The sequence below is a fragment of the Sus scrofa genome, chromosome 6 (genome assembly GCF_054392235.1).
Source record: "Sus scrofa isolate SSC_HxYL_T2T_F1_AM1 chromosome 6, Sscrofa_HxYL_maternal_Yorkshire_Landrace_v2.0, whole genome shotgun sequence".
Lineage (NCBI taxonomy): Eukaryota > Metazoa > Chordata > Mammalia > Artiodactyla > Suidae > Sus > Sus scrofa.
Genome location: NC_139388.1, coordinates 85,631,711 through 85,645,147, shown reverse-complemented (window position 1 = coordinate 85,645,147; position 13,437 = coordinate 85,631,711). Strand labels below are relative to the sequence as shown.

The 13,437-nt window shown below is 36.3% G+C and overlaps 1 long non-coding RNA gene across 1 annotated transcript; it reads left to right on the top strand.

The window, feature by feature from the left end:
- The first annotated feature begins 5,935 nt into the window (after positions 1 to 5,935).
- Positions 5,936 to 13,159, top strand: LOC146402598 (uncharacterized). The gene is made up of 2 exons (XR_014807272.1): positions 5,936 to 10,860; positions 11,883 to 13,159. It is a non-coding gene; the product is annotated as an uncharacterized LOC146402598 (long non-coding RNA).
- The last annotated feature ends 278 nt before the right edge of the window (positions 13,160 to 13,437 follow it).

Sequence of the window (13,437 nt, the reverse complement as noted above, 5' to 3'; positions counted from 1 at the left end):
ATATGAATAATGTGCATAATTTGGATTACTCCTAGAGAGAAGAGTTTTTAAAGTGTATATATTATGAATTTTTTAAACTAAATTACAACTGTAGTGTCCACTGGATAAGATAAAAGTAACTTGACTTTTAAGAATTTCTACTGTACAGTTCAAAATTTTAAATATAAAGATGGAGTGACTGACTCTGAAAGAACAAATGTGAAGGTAGGTTTCCTTATATTTTATTTTTCCCTTACTGAAAACTAAGCCTTGAGTGAGAAATCCCTAGTCAAGGTTGAAATAATGAGCAGTTCTTTGAAACATTTGTTATATCCCTGAAGAAAAACAGGTGTTGCTTTGTTTAAATGGACTAGATTTACTAAAAATAACTTTTTTCTCCATTCCCTGTAACTCATAAGGCCCCTTAATATAAAGGTCAAGCTGTTTCATGCTTTGATGTCTTAACAAAACTGGTTAATCTAGTGTCTAATAATACATTTTTGTCAGCGGTATTATAAGATATTGATAGGTTTGATAGGGAGAGCTGAGTTGATTAAGATAGTTTCTTTAAAAAAACAAACAAGCCCTCAGAATTCCATGTCTCTTGAAAATACATGGTTTATGGGAGTTCCCATTGTGTGTGGCTCAGTGGGTTAAGAACCTGACATAGTGTTCATGAGAATGTGGGTTCAATCCCTGACCTCACTCGGTGTGTTAAGGATTTGGCATTACCACAAGCTATGGTGTTGGTTGCAGGTGTGCCTCAAATCCGGTGTTGCTGTGGCTGTGATGTAGGCCGGCAGCTGCAGCTTCGATTTGACCCCTAGCCTGGAAACTTCCATACCCCTTAGGGGTGGTCATAAAAGCTAAAAATAAAAATACATGGCTTAGGAATTCCCTGGTGGCCTAGAGGTTAAGGATCTGGCATTGTTACTGCTGTGGCATGGGTTTGATCTCTGGCCCAGGAACATCTGCATGCTGTGGGCACAGCAAAAAAACAAACAAACAAAAAAAAACATGGTTTAATCCAAATGACTTTCCAACCTTTTCAGCTCTCAGTCTGTTTTTCAACCATGAACATTTTCTTTTTTAAAAAAGTTCGAAGACCTATAATTGTTAGAACTTTTAGTCAGTAAGAGAACTGAGCTTAGCACGTTGAACTAGTTACAGTTTCAGTCAGCAAACTTGACAGTAGACCTAATAGTGAATGTTTCCAATGGCTGTCATTATCTTAAACTTACTTATTTATTAATCCTGTAAAGTAAATATAAATACGGAAACACACAGACATTTCGATCCAAAGCATTCCTAACTAGAAATGGCCAATCTGGAATTGAACCCAGGCTGATCTGATACCAGAGCTCATATTTTAACTACCGCTCTGTAAGTGCCTTCTGGGTTTTGCTTGCTATATGCAGTCTTAGCTGGTAAATGTCATTAGGCTTCTTTGAAATACTGAATAACTGGAATATCTGGGATATTGCTAACTAGCTGGTTAGACTGTTAGTTTTCCCAGCTTGGAATTATAGGTGGGGCCAAAGACTAGTTTCACTGAAATAACAGCATAAGAATTATTTTATGTTGTGATAGTAAGATTAACGATAGCTTCTGAATAGCGGAACCTTCTTAAAACTATTTACAGTTTTTCAGACTACTTTTTTTTTTTGTACCCATGGCTTATGTCACAAGTTTACGAAATATCTTGTGATTTGAGATTTACTTTTTACCAGCGTTAATACGTTTCCTAGTTGGAGTGTTTCAGGATTTGCTTTAAATTACTTTGAATAAAATGGAGCCAGACTCTAGTATTTTTATCTGCAACCATTATGATTTTTCATGGAATTCAATTTTATCGTCTTAACTTTCTTTCCAGATTGGAGTTCTTACTCTTTGAAGGTAAAAGCCACTTTATTATTATAAACACTTCTTAGTTGCCCTGTTTTGTACCTTCCCTGGCTTTCTTTTATGTCTTTGAAGTGGCTGCTCGAAGATCATGAACTATGCTGGGTGTATATATAACCATGGCTTTGTGTGTTGTTGATTTTTTGTTTTCACATCTTTCTGATAATCTGCAATTGTTATCTTTCTGTTTGTGTGTTTTAGAAATAGGGAATTGTTTCCATTTTACTTCATAACTCATGATTTGCCTAGGCTAGGGTCATAAACTAAAGATAGAGCAGAATCAGAACTTATTTCCTTATTGTATAATATGCATAAGCAAAGTTGAATAGCATCCTGATTACCCATGAACTTTAAGAAAATCAGTTCTCTGGTGGTAATAGCCCATATATGTATTTGTGGCTAGTGAATAAACAGTAAAGCAATATCACAGCTGAGACTTATGACCTGGAAGATATTAATCAAAGTCAGGTTGGCTCCAGGTATACCTAGCACTGAGACCAAATTTACCATTCTAGATAGATGTCTGACAAACCAAGGTGCTGTGCCTTTGGTTGCTTTGGGGTTCCATCCAGCTTTGTTCTACCTAGGAGAATTACAGGTCACTTTAATTGTCATTAAGTCAAAGCCAGCATGTTTATGACAGCAGTGATCTTCAGGCCATTTCAGTTGTCTACCCCTGTGCCCCACCCCACCCAGTCATCATCCTTGATTGTCTTGTTATTTTTGATAGAATTCAGTAAACCTTCAAAACTTTTCTGACTTTTGCTGACTCTGTTTGATCCACAATTTGTGTATTTGTCCCTCGTAATGCCCTCTTCCTATGTCTTTTATCCCTCTTTAGAGACTTCAGCCACAGTTAGGGCTTCTGGACTTTATATCTCTAAACCCAGTCTTTTAGTCTCATCTCATATGTACCTCCAGATCACATGAAATTTGGTGATGCTGAAAAACAGATACTAGTCATTTAACAAAAGTTTAGTGCATAAATGTGTTTCTGGCACTGTGGATACAAGGAGCAGATTCTGGCATAGGGAAGAAAACCATACAGGCATGAAGTACATTTTGGTCCTACAGGTTACAGTCTTAGTAACCTGGATTTTCCGTTAATCAAGTCATACTGATTCTAATATGATGTCTTTTCCTTTCTCCCCCTTTTTTTCCCCTCATAGAATTTTTTTTTAATTTGTATGATTTTTATTTTTTCCATTATAGTTGATTCCTTTCTCTACTTATTAATTTACTATCCTAGGATGGTAGTTCTTAATCTCATAAGAAGATGACTTGGAACCAGTGTAGAAAAAAATATCAGACCAGCCATAAGAGCTAATTGTTGTACTTTACTACTTCAGTTGACTGGAAGTTTTGTTTTAAAATATTCTAGGAATTGAGCAGTACTTTTAAAGTGATTGATTTTATTAATTATAACAGCATTACATTCAATTTTAGACTATACATTTAGAGACCCACTTTTATGATAATGTTCTAAGTACCAAATATACTGTGGATATAAAGGAGCCTTCTTCCATTATGGAATTAAGGAGAAAATTCACATTTAGTCAGTTTGATATATCCACAAATTACAGGTAACAAGATTACAGGTTAGGAAGCATTGCTGTATATTTTACACGTCAATTTCTAGATTGTTAAAATTCTTTTCCCAATTTTCCTACCTGATCTCTCTTACTTCTCTATTTGTGCTTTGTAATTGCCATAGTAATTATCACAAAAATAACAACATTCTCATCATATGGTGTCATATCTAAATTCTTGGAGTTCCCATTGTGGCGAAGCAGAAACAAATCTGACTAGTATCCATGAGGTTGCGGGTTTAAACCCTGGCCTTGCTCAGTGGGTCAGGGTCCTGGCATTGCTGTGAGCTGTGGTGTAGGTTGCCCATGCAGCTTGGATCTGGCATTGCTGTGGCTGTGGTGCAGGCTGGCAGCTGCAGCTCTGATTCAAACCCTAGCCTGGGAACTTCCATGTGCCGCAGGTGCTACCCTGGGGAAAAAAAAAAAAGCCTTCCTGATATTTTGAATTTTGAATTTTGACTTGATATCTAGTCCAACCCTCTTCACTCACACTAGTCAAGCAATAGCTCCCATTCATTGAGTTCATACAGTGTGCCAGACACACGCAGCTAGGTACTTTGTATTATCTTTAATATTCACTGGCCCAGAGAAGTTGAGTAACAGCCAGGGTTGTACAGCTAGTTCGTCATAAAGCAAGTATTAGAACCAAAATTTTCACTTTTATCTTTCTTTAGAAATATATTTATCTTTTTAGAGCCAGAGACAAAGCATTTTCTTACGTTAGATTTATTGATTTATAACCGAAGAACAGAAGGTTTATTCTAGAAGTTTAAATTTGTAAAATTTAATTTGCTATTGTATGCCTCTATTCTGTCCTTAGCATCATAAAATATTTAACATTTTATAATTGCTACATGTTTCCTTCTTTATATATACAAAAGCTTTAGATTTGTAGAGCAAAGGCATGAAAGACACACTACATCTATATTTCCATCTCCTCCTAATATCAAAAGTAATAATTGATGCCAGGCAAGAGGGGTGTCACTATGGAAAGAACATTTGAAAGAATTTGACTAAAGCCATTCTGAAAGTTAAGTATCATTAGATATATTGGCAAAACCTGAATTCAGATTCCAGCCATTCAGGGAGCCCATCAGGGAGATAAGGAGATAATAGCTGATAAGGAAATATTTAAGTGAACATGTACACTGTTTAGTGCTGATAGCTGGCATTTAAGTGCTTGCTGTGTGTTAGGTACTGTTCATAGTGCTTTTTGGGTGTTTTCTTTTAATCCTCACAGCTTCGCTTTTACAGATGACACAGATACAGGAACATTTTGTAGTAGAGCAGTGATTCAAATACTTAATAACTGGTCTGTTCCAAAGAGCCCCATATCTCAGTAAATTAGAAGGAAAAAACAAATAGAACTCCACAGTATTACAGAGAAAGGTTTTTATTTTATTTTTTATTTTGGTGTTTTTTCTCTCCTCCTCCTTGCAGCTTTTTTTTTTTTTTTTCCTTGCAGCTCATCTCTTCCCTATGTTCTGTATTGATTCCCCCCACACACACATGTGCACATTTAAGTTTTGCTCTTTTTCCCCTTTCCTTTTAAAAGTATTTCAGCATTCTCAGGAGCAGAAAACTGGAAGTTTATTCATAAGTTTAGAAATTTTATAAAAGACTTCAAAATAATTATACTTCATTGACCTATGTCTTGTCCTGAAATTTTTTACTTTGAATTTATGTTATTTAGGGGGAGGGCTATTAAAATATTTTCTCTGCCTGTTTATGATACATTTTAGATCTCCCACATTTTTCCCTTGGAGATTTATCAGGAGATGGTGTAGAGGTTTGGTAAGTAATACAGTTTGATTTTGTATGTTTGAAGGGTTTCTCATTAAGTCATATATTTGAGTTTTCTTTATTCTGGCCTTTTTTTCCCCTAGTGATTCTTTTTACAGTATTGATTGAAAATCCTTACATTAATGCTAATTTTGATCTTTTTTTTCACTAGCATATATTGGAGCTCTCAGACTTGAAGAAGGATATAGGTAAAAAATATAATATGGAAAATTTTCTAACATTAGGGTTATGAAGTCTTTCCTTTAGTTGCATACTTGCCAAGTTCAGTCTGAAAATTATTTACATAAGAAGTTAAGTGGTATAGCTTTTGCCAAAATGATTATGGATATTCAATTATTTTTTATTTTGATAAATATAACAGTTCTCAATTCTTCAGATCAGGGAAGTTGGTCTCATGTTACATTAGGAAATACTTAGGACTTTAAAATATTTTCCCTTTGTGTGAAATTTTATGCAGAACTTGAATTAATTGTAAAATGAATAGCAAATATTAATCTAAAACACATTTTAGATTTATCAGAATCAGGCCTTATTGCTGTTTTGTCTCAAATGCTTTCTTATTTCCCCAGAACCCTCATTGGATATAAACTCCATATCATGTCTCACATATCCAAGCCAAGTGTGCCAAGATGAACCCTGTATGTCCTTGTAAGTGCTTTTCTATGACTAGAAGCTTTAGAAGACAAAAAAAAAAAAAAAAAAAAAAAACCTTGTAAGTGCCATGTTCCTTTGTGTGCTCATAAGGTTGTTTTAAAACGTCCTTTAATTTAGAAACAAGATATGGCACACTTTTAAAAAACTTAATTTAGTGATACCAAAAATTTTAACACATTTTTCTGTCAGGTGTTCTTTGAAAACTAAATTTCTGCAGCGACTTGAACTTTGCTTAAACTTCATTTGCTTGGAGTAGAACTTCATAGTGAATGATGAAAAGGACTGGGTTCTTCTGCACAGTCAGTGAGAACATGAATTTCTGCATATAGATAATATATATTCTCTCTCTTCCTACTTTGTCTTGATAATCAAATCTCTGAGAACTAGGCTCTGATGACAGTTCTTTTAAAAGATACAGAAAAAGTACATTTCTAAAATTCCAAATTTTTTTTTCTTATTTATAGTAACCTAATTTAGCAAGACCAAATTTGAAAATAAATAAATAACAAAAAACCAGTAGAGGGAAGGAGAAGGTGATGGCTGAGAGCAACCAGAAATAAAGATGGGTAGGGCTTCTCTTGTGGTGCAGCCTTGTCACTGCTGTGGCTTGAATCCTTGCTGTGTGGCATGGGTTTGCATCCCTGGCCAGAAACTTCTGCATGCCATGATGCAGCCAAAAGAGAAAAATAATAAGAGATTGTAAAGCATCTTTGAAGTTAATTTGTTTTTGGTAGGAAATTCATCTGCTATGTAAAAAAATTTTTTTTTCCTTTTTAGGGCCACACCTTTGGCATATGAAAATTCCCAGGCTAGGGGTCAAATTGGAGCTGCAGATGCAGGACCATGCCACAGCCACAGCAACACCAGATCCAGCTGCATTTGCGACCTATGCCACAGCTTGTGGCAATGCTGGATCCTTAACCCACTGAGTGAGGCCTGGGATCAAACTGCATCCTCATGGATCCTAGTCAGGTTCGTTAGCTGCTGAACCACGAAGGGAACTTCGCTGTAGAAAAATTTTATGTTTATTCAGTGAATTTTTAGAAAATGACCTATTTCATAAAGTAAGGAGAAACTTAATAATACAAGTGTGGCTGTTGACATTTGGAAATATTATGTCCACTTATTTTTTAAAGTGACATTCCAGATTACATCACAGTCACTGGCAAAGTTCAGTTAAGTCCATATTTTCTAATTTTCTTCTTTGCTTTAGCATTTTTTTTTTTTAAAGAGACCTGAAAGTTTAGTTTAGATAGGAAAATGACTTCATTAGTGGACTTGTGTATTAAGAGTGCCTATATTATGTTTTCATGAAAGAGGGAGAGTGCAATATCGATTGGCCAATAATTAAAAGATGGTGATACTTTTAGGATTTCTTGTTCTTTGAAGTTTGGGTTAGAACAGGTTTATAACCTTTGACTCATGAAACCTGCCGCAGCTCCAGTCACTTCACCCTCATCTCTGCCTAAGAGGGAGGTGGAGTTGGAGTCATCACACTTATAAGAAAGGTACATCAGTTTGTCCTTGCCAGTCTCATTGACCATGATTTCTAAGGTTCACCCTTGGAACCAAAGGAGGAAGAAAAAGGAAAGGGGGCTAATGAGATTGACTGCCACCTTTTAAATTTGACCTTTGGGTGATAGTCTCCATAAAAAGTAGTGTTTACTCTTTACTCTGCTTCTAACTTCAACACTAATTTTTAAGTATGCACTTGGGGGGAAATGGGAAGTCAGGCTGGAGAGACAGTTTTGTGGCAGATGCTCTGTATCCAGGTGGCTCTGATGGCATTCAGTCCAAGAGCAACAGCATCTCCAAAGAAAAAAAAAGGGTAAATATTCATGAGTCTGCCTTTTTTCTTTCTTTCTTTCTTTTCTGCTTTTTAGGGCTGCATCCCCTGCATATGGAGGTTCCCAGGCTTAGGGGTCCAATCAGAGCTATAGTTCTGGCCTTCACCACAGCTACAGTAACATAGGATCCGAACCACATCTGCGACCTACACCACAGCTCATGGCAACGTTGGATCCTTAACCCATTGAGCGAGGCCAGGGATCGAACCCACAACCCTATGGTTCCTAGTCAGATTTGTTTCCGCTGTGCCACAATGGGAACTCCAGGGTAAGGTTTCTTAAAGAGCACTTTGATGGCTTTAGATTATTGGGAAAATTTATGTAGAAAAATTGAAATTATGCTCAAGGTTTCTTTTTCTGTCTCCTTATTCTATTGGTATTTCACAACTAAAATAATCTTAACATCTTGTTATCTTTTAAAAGGCATTCTCATGGGTTGAGGCTCCATTTTGTGAGCATGTTTACACCTACTTACTGTTACGTGCAGAACACCCCCATATTGGGAGAAATTGTCTTTTTAAAATTGGTAGCCATTTTGGCTCAGTGTTAACAAGGTCTTGCCTGCAGGTTCAGTTTTGCAACTAAGTTGAGAATCAAGTTGAGAGAACTAAGTGGAAGTATTGGGACAAAGCTAGCAGCTGTACTTAAAATATATATGAATCAAGTGTATTATATTTGAAAAATAGATTATGGAGTCCATCTCAGTCAGAAACGTTGAATATTGGGTTTAAATTAAAAAAATGTTACTTATATGTTTGAAATTAATATTTTAAAGAGCAGTTCAGACACTTAAAATGTAGTTGATTTGTTGTAGGTAGGCCAGAAAAATATGACTATTATCATGAAGGTATGACTCATGTGGTTCTTGGTTATTTACCCTATGAGAGAAGAACACAGATATGCATAACTCTAAGTAATTTAAACTTTGAAGTGAGAGATTATAAGCACCATTATATGTGGGATAGCTGATATCCTTGATATTTACTTCAAATGAATAATGAAAATACCTGTAAAAACTTGGTGCTAGGACCTCCACTTTTTCTTTCCAGTGGTTAACTTCTTATACACCAAGCATTGGGAGAAACAACAGATCATTAATTCTCCGTACCATGAGGTTTATTCTCTTCAACCAGTGTAATGGAATGGGTATAAGATTACATTTCTCACCCCCCTGACACACACACTCCTCCCCTTTTAAGGCTATAGGAGCAATTGTGATGCCAGCGAAGCTATAATTAAGTATATTAGAGGATTTGAAATATCATGTTAGAGGTGTTTTGTAGTATAGGTGTTACTACTGACTTTAAGATTACTTTGAAAAGTTATAATACAAGACTGAAGAATAATCAGCTTCAAAATACTAAACTTGAGTTCCCTTGTGGCTCAGTGGGTTAAGGATCAGCATTTTTCCTCCAGCAGCTCAGGTTGCTTATGTGGTAGGGTTCCATCCTTGGCCCAGGAAACTTCCACATGCTACAGATGCGGTCAAAAAGAAGTAAAAAATACAAACCTTGAAACAGTAATTGTTGGTTTTTACAAGAACAGAATACTACAAACTAGGATACCTAAGAGCAGAAGCCCGCAGCTGCCAACTTGCAGCTCTCAGTTAGCAAATCTAATCCTGGATGCATCTCTGTGCTGCAACAAAGAGCATTGTTGTTTGTTTGTTTTTTACCTTATTTCCAGATAACACAAGTGCTCCGCCCCATTGCTTAGCTTTGAGCAGTGTCCTACTTTGAAAAGAAACTTGCATGTACATATTGTCTTCCCTTTGAATACTACTTTTTAACTGCATACTAAGAAACACACTAAGCCCAGCATTCACACAGCTTGTTCTCAGACTCTGTTTTACTAAACTTGTTTTTCTCAGATCATTCTAAATGATGAGATTTCTTTTGTTTTTTTTTAGGGCCATACCCACAGCATATGGAAGTTCCCAGGCCAGGGGTCTAATTGGAGCTGTAGCTGCCAGTCTAAACCGGCACACAGCCACAGCAGCGTGGGATCTGAGCTTTGTCTGTGACCTATACCACAACTCAGAATGCCAGACCCTTAACCCACTGAGCAAGGCCAGGGATCAAACCTGTGTCCTCACGGATACCTGTTGGGTTCGTTACCACTGAGCCACAAAGAGAACTCCTTCCTTTTCTTTAAACTGAAATTTATGCTTTTTTTTTTTTTTTTTTTTTTTTTTTTGTCTTTTTGCCTTTTCCAGGGCCGTTCCCGTGGCATATGGAGGTTCCCAGGCTAGGGGTCCAGTCGGAGCTGTAGCCACAGGCCTACACCAGAGCCAGAGCAACACCAGATCCGAGCCACGTCTGCAACCTACACCACAGCTCACGGCAATGCCAGATCCCCAACCCACTAAGCAAGGCTAGGGATCGAACCTGCAACCTCATGATTCCTAGTCAGATTCATTAACCACTGCGCCACGGCAGGAACTCCTATGCTTTTTATTTATAAAGTTAAGAGCACATAACATGAATCCCTCTTGCCCTTTGCAGTTAGAATCTGGCATCAGGTGCAATTGTTACTATGTCTGATTTTCATCTATGGATTTTTTTCTTTTCTGGGATGGAAGGCATATTGAGTCCCATGTTTATTATTTAATTGGGCAGATGAAGTAAATTCACTGACTCCTTCTTGTTTATTGAACAACCAACCATAGTATTTTATATTTCTTACACTTTTGGAATGCCATTCCAAAAATAGAAGTTGTGGGGAGGAAGGAGAGTACTCGGACTTTGAATAAAGGACATTCTGAGATTTTTTTTTTTCTTCTTAAGAACAAACTCAACTCCTCAGTATCAGATATGTTCATTTTACTTTTTTTGAAAAATTGCTTCTGGTCATTATGTTTGTAATTCATGAATCACTATTCTGCCCTAGTCCCTAAAGATAGTTTTATATGCTAACTTTCATTTTGCCTTTCTAGCTGCTAAGATAGATAATGGTTATTACAAACTGCACATTTTTAAATGGTCTCCAGTATGGACTGCTCAGCCAATGATGGAATGAGTACATTGAGGAAGAAGGTGTCACTTGGATTCCACAGCCATTCAACAAGGATAACTGCCTGATATATGGTCAGAATGCTCAAACTCTTACGGCATACTGATGGCTTTCTCTCCCATCCCCTAAAAAGCAAGTTTTGTCAGCCTGAGTTCCCCTTAATCCACCTACTCTCATTTCCATTCCCGAAGTAGTGACCTAATTCTGTCACTTTTGGCTGTCATAGGGAATTAAGGTGTCAGTGTGAGTACAGCAAACCTATTTAATGATTTATTGGAAGCAAAGAAAAATAGTTTTGTTTGATAACTACTTGAAGTGTAGGAAGTTTTGATTTTCAGTTCATGATTTTGCAAATCATAAAGACATTTCTTGGTTGTTAATTCCATGTGAATTATTCAGTATTTTTCCTCTCCTACTAAATTAATTTCAATGCTTGTTTCCTATAACTAAGAAAACAATTGAATGGAATGTCTTCATTTAAAGCCTATACTAATGATAATCAGATAAGGCTCACTTTCTTTTTTTCTGACTTAAGTGATACGTAAGTAAAATAATCATTTCAAATTTGACTGGTAAATTGGAAAATCAGGAGTTCTTTTGTCAGCAGGTTAAAGATCCCATGTTGTCACTCAGCGGTTTGGGTCTCTGCTGTGTCATGGGTTCTATCCCTGGCCCAGGAACTTCTTCATACCATGGGTGCAACCAAAAAAAAAAAAAAAAAAGAATTAGAAAATCAGAATAACTTGCCATTATTTTTCATTCCCTTTATTAAAATCGTTTTTCCTTTACACATTTATAGTGAAAAATAAATCAATGTTGTAGACTCATACTAAATTGATGAACTTGTGTTTTGGTCTTCCTGGGAATTGTATCTTTTTTACTCAACATTTATTAAAGGAGCAAACAAAATTTTAGGCTACACCACACTAATTCCTTTAGCTTGACTAAGGGCTGAGTTTCATAAAGAATAGAATATGTGATTCATTTTCACATACTTTAAGGTATGATTCATCCCTATTAAAGTTGTGAGACCCAAAGCTAAGCCCGTATCACTTAATTTTATGTCCTTCCCTGTTTACTGTGTCTAACCTTCAAGATTTCGTGACTGATGCTGAAATGGAAGCCACCCAGTGCAGAAATTTGGGGGAAAATGAATCTGAAGAATGCAAGGGAAATAGGAATTCATTTCTAGCATTCCCAAACCTGCTTTGTCACGTCAGCTCCACTCCAGAGGAAAAGAACTGAGTTCGTGGAAAATACCAACTAAGCCTTTCATCTGTCTTTAATGTTTTTAGGAAATATACTGAAAAGGTAAGTGAGATGTCTGTTTTGAAGAAAGAATTAATTAGGTATTTTTAAACACATTGTTATGTATTAATAAAAATAGTTTTATTTTGAGCTTCGGAAGTCATGCTCTCATTTGGTGTGGTTCTCAGTAATTTTGGAGAAGGTGGAGTTGTTCCAACCAACATGAAGCTTTTCCTCTACTCAGCAGTTAAGCTAGAACTTGCATTGAAGTGTACAAAGTGCCAATTTTTGTTTGTGCTCAAATCCTCTCAAGAAATTATTTGTAGTTAAGTTTTAATTTTATCCCTTACTATATAAAACTTTTTAAATGCTTTGAAGTTTCTACCAGAGCTGCTTTTGCATTGTATATAGTCAATTAAGAATATGGAGTTCCCATTGTAGCTCAGTGGGTTAAGAACACGACTAGTATCTTTGAAGACTTGGGTTCAGTCCCTGGCCTCGCTCAGTGGGTTGGTTAATGATCTGAGGCCTTGCTGCACTGTGCAGCATAGGTCAAAAATGCAGCTTGGATCTGGCGTTGCTGTGGCTGTGGTGTAGACCTCAGCTGCAGGTCCGATTTGACCCCCTAGCCTGGAACTTCCATATGCTGCAAGTGCATCCCTAAAAAGAAAACATAAATAAAATTAGAGGTTTTTTATACGTCTCTGTTAACATCCACCTATATTGGTTTTGTGGAAAATTCTTAAATTACTAAGATTTAAATCGTTCCATGTTTATTAAACTTCTATATAAAAGGCATGTGCTAGTCCTTGGAATAAAATGATGCACTATCACCCAGTTCATATCCTTAAGAAACTCATTTTTATTGATACAAAAAAGATAGAATTCTAGTTTGAGTCAAAATCTTTTAAAATGAGGCTAATTCCATTCCCCAATCAGTAATCCACTGTAGCTAATTTGTTCATCTGAATATGACAAATTGTATTTGAAAGATTCAGTGCTTGCATATGAGAGATTTACTAAATACTTTCCATCTCCACGGCAACCTTTTGAAAGTCAGCCCTCAACACAAGGGCTTGTAAAAAAGAAAAAAAAAAAGAATAAGAAAAAAATAAAAAGAAGAAATAGAAACTAAAATTTTTAAATAAAATAAATACTTCCTATGTTCCAGGTACTGTTCTCAAGCCCTTCCCCCCCCTCTATTTATATGTGTGTGTGTGTGTGTGTTTGATATATATATATATTTAATCATAACTATCCTGTGAGATAGGTACTATTATTAAAGCCCATTTTCTAAGTCATCAAAGCAGAAAAGCTCATTGATTTACTCAAGTTTGTGATCAAGGACAAATATTGAACCTAGACAGGCTGGTTGCAGTGCCTGTTCTCTCAGTTTGGGTGTG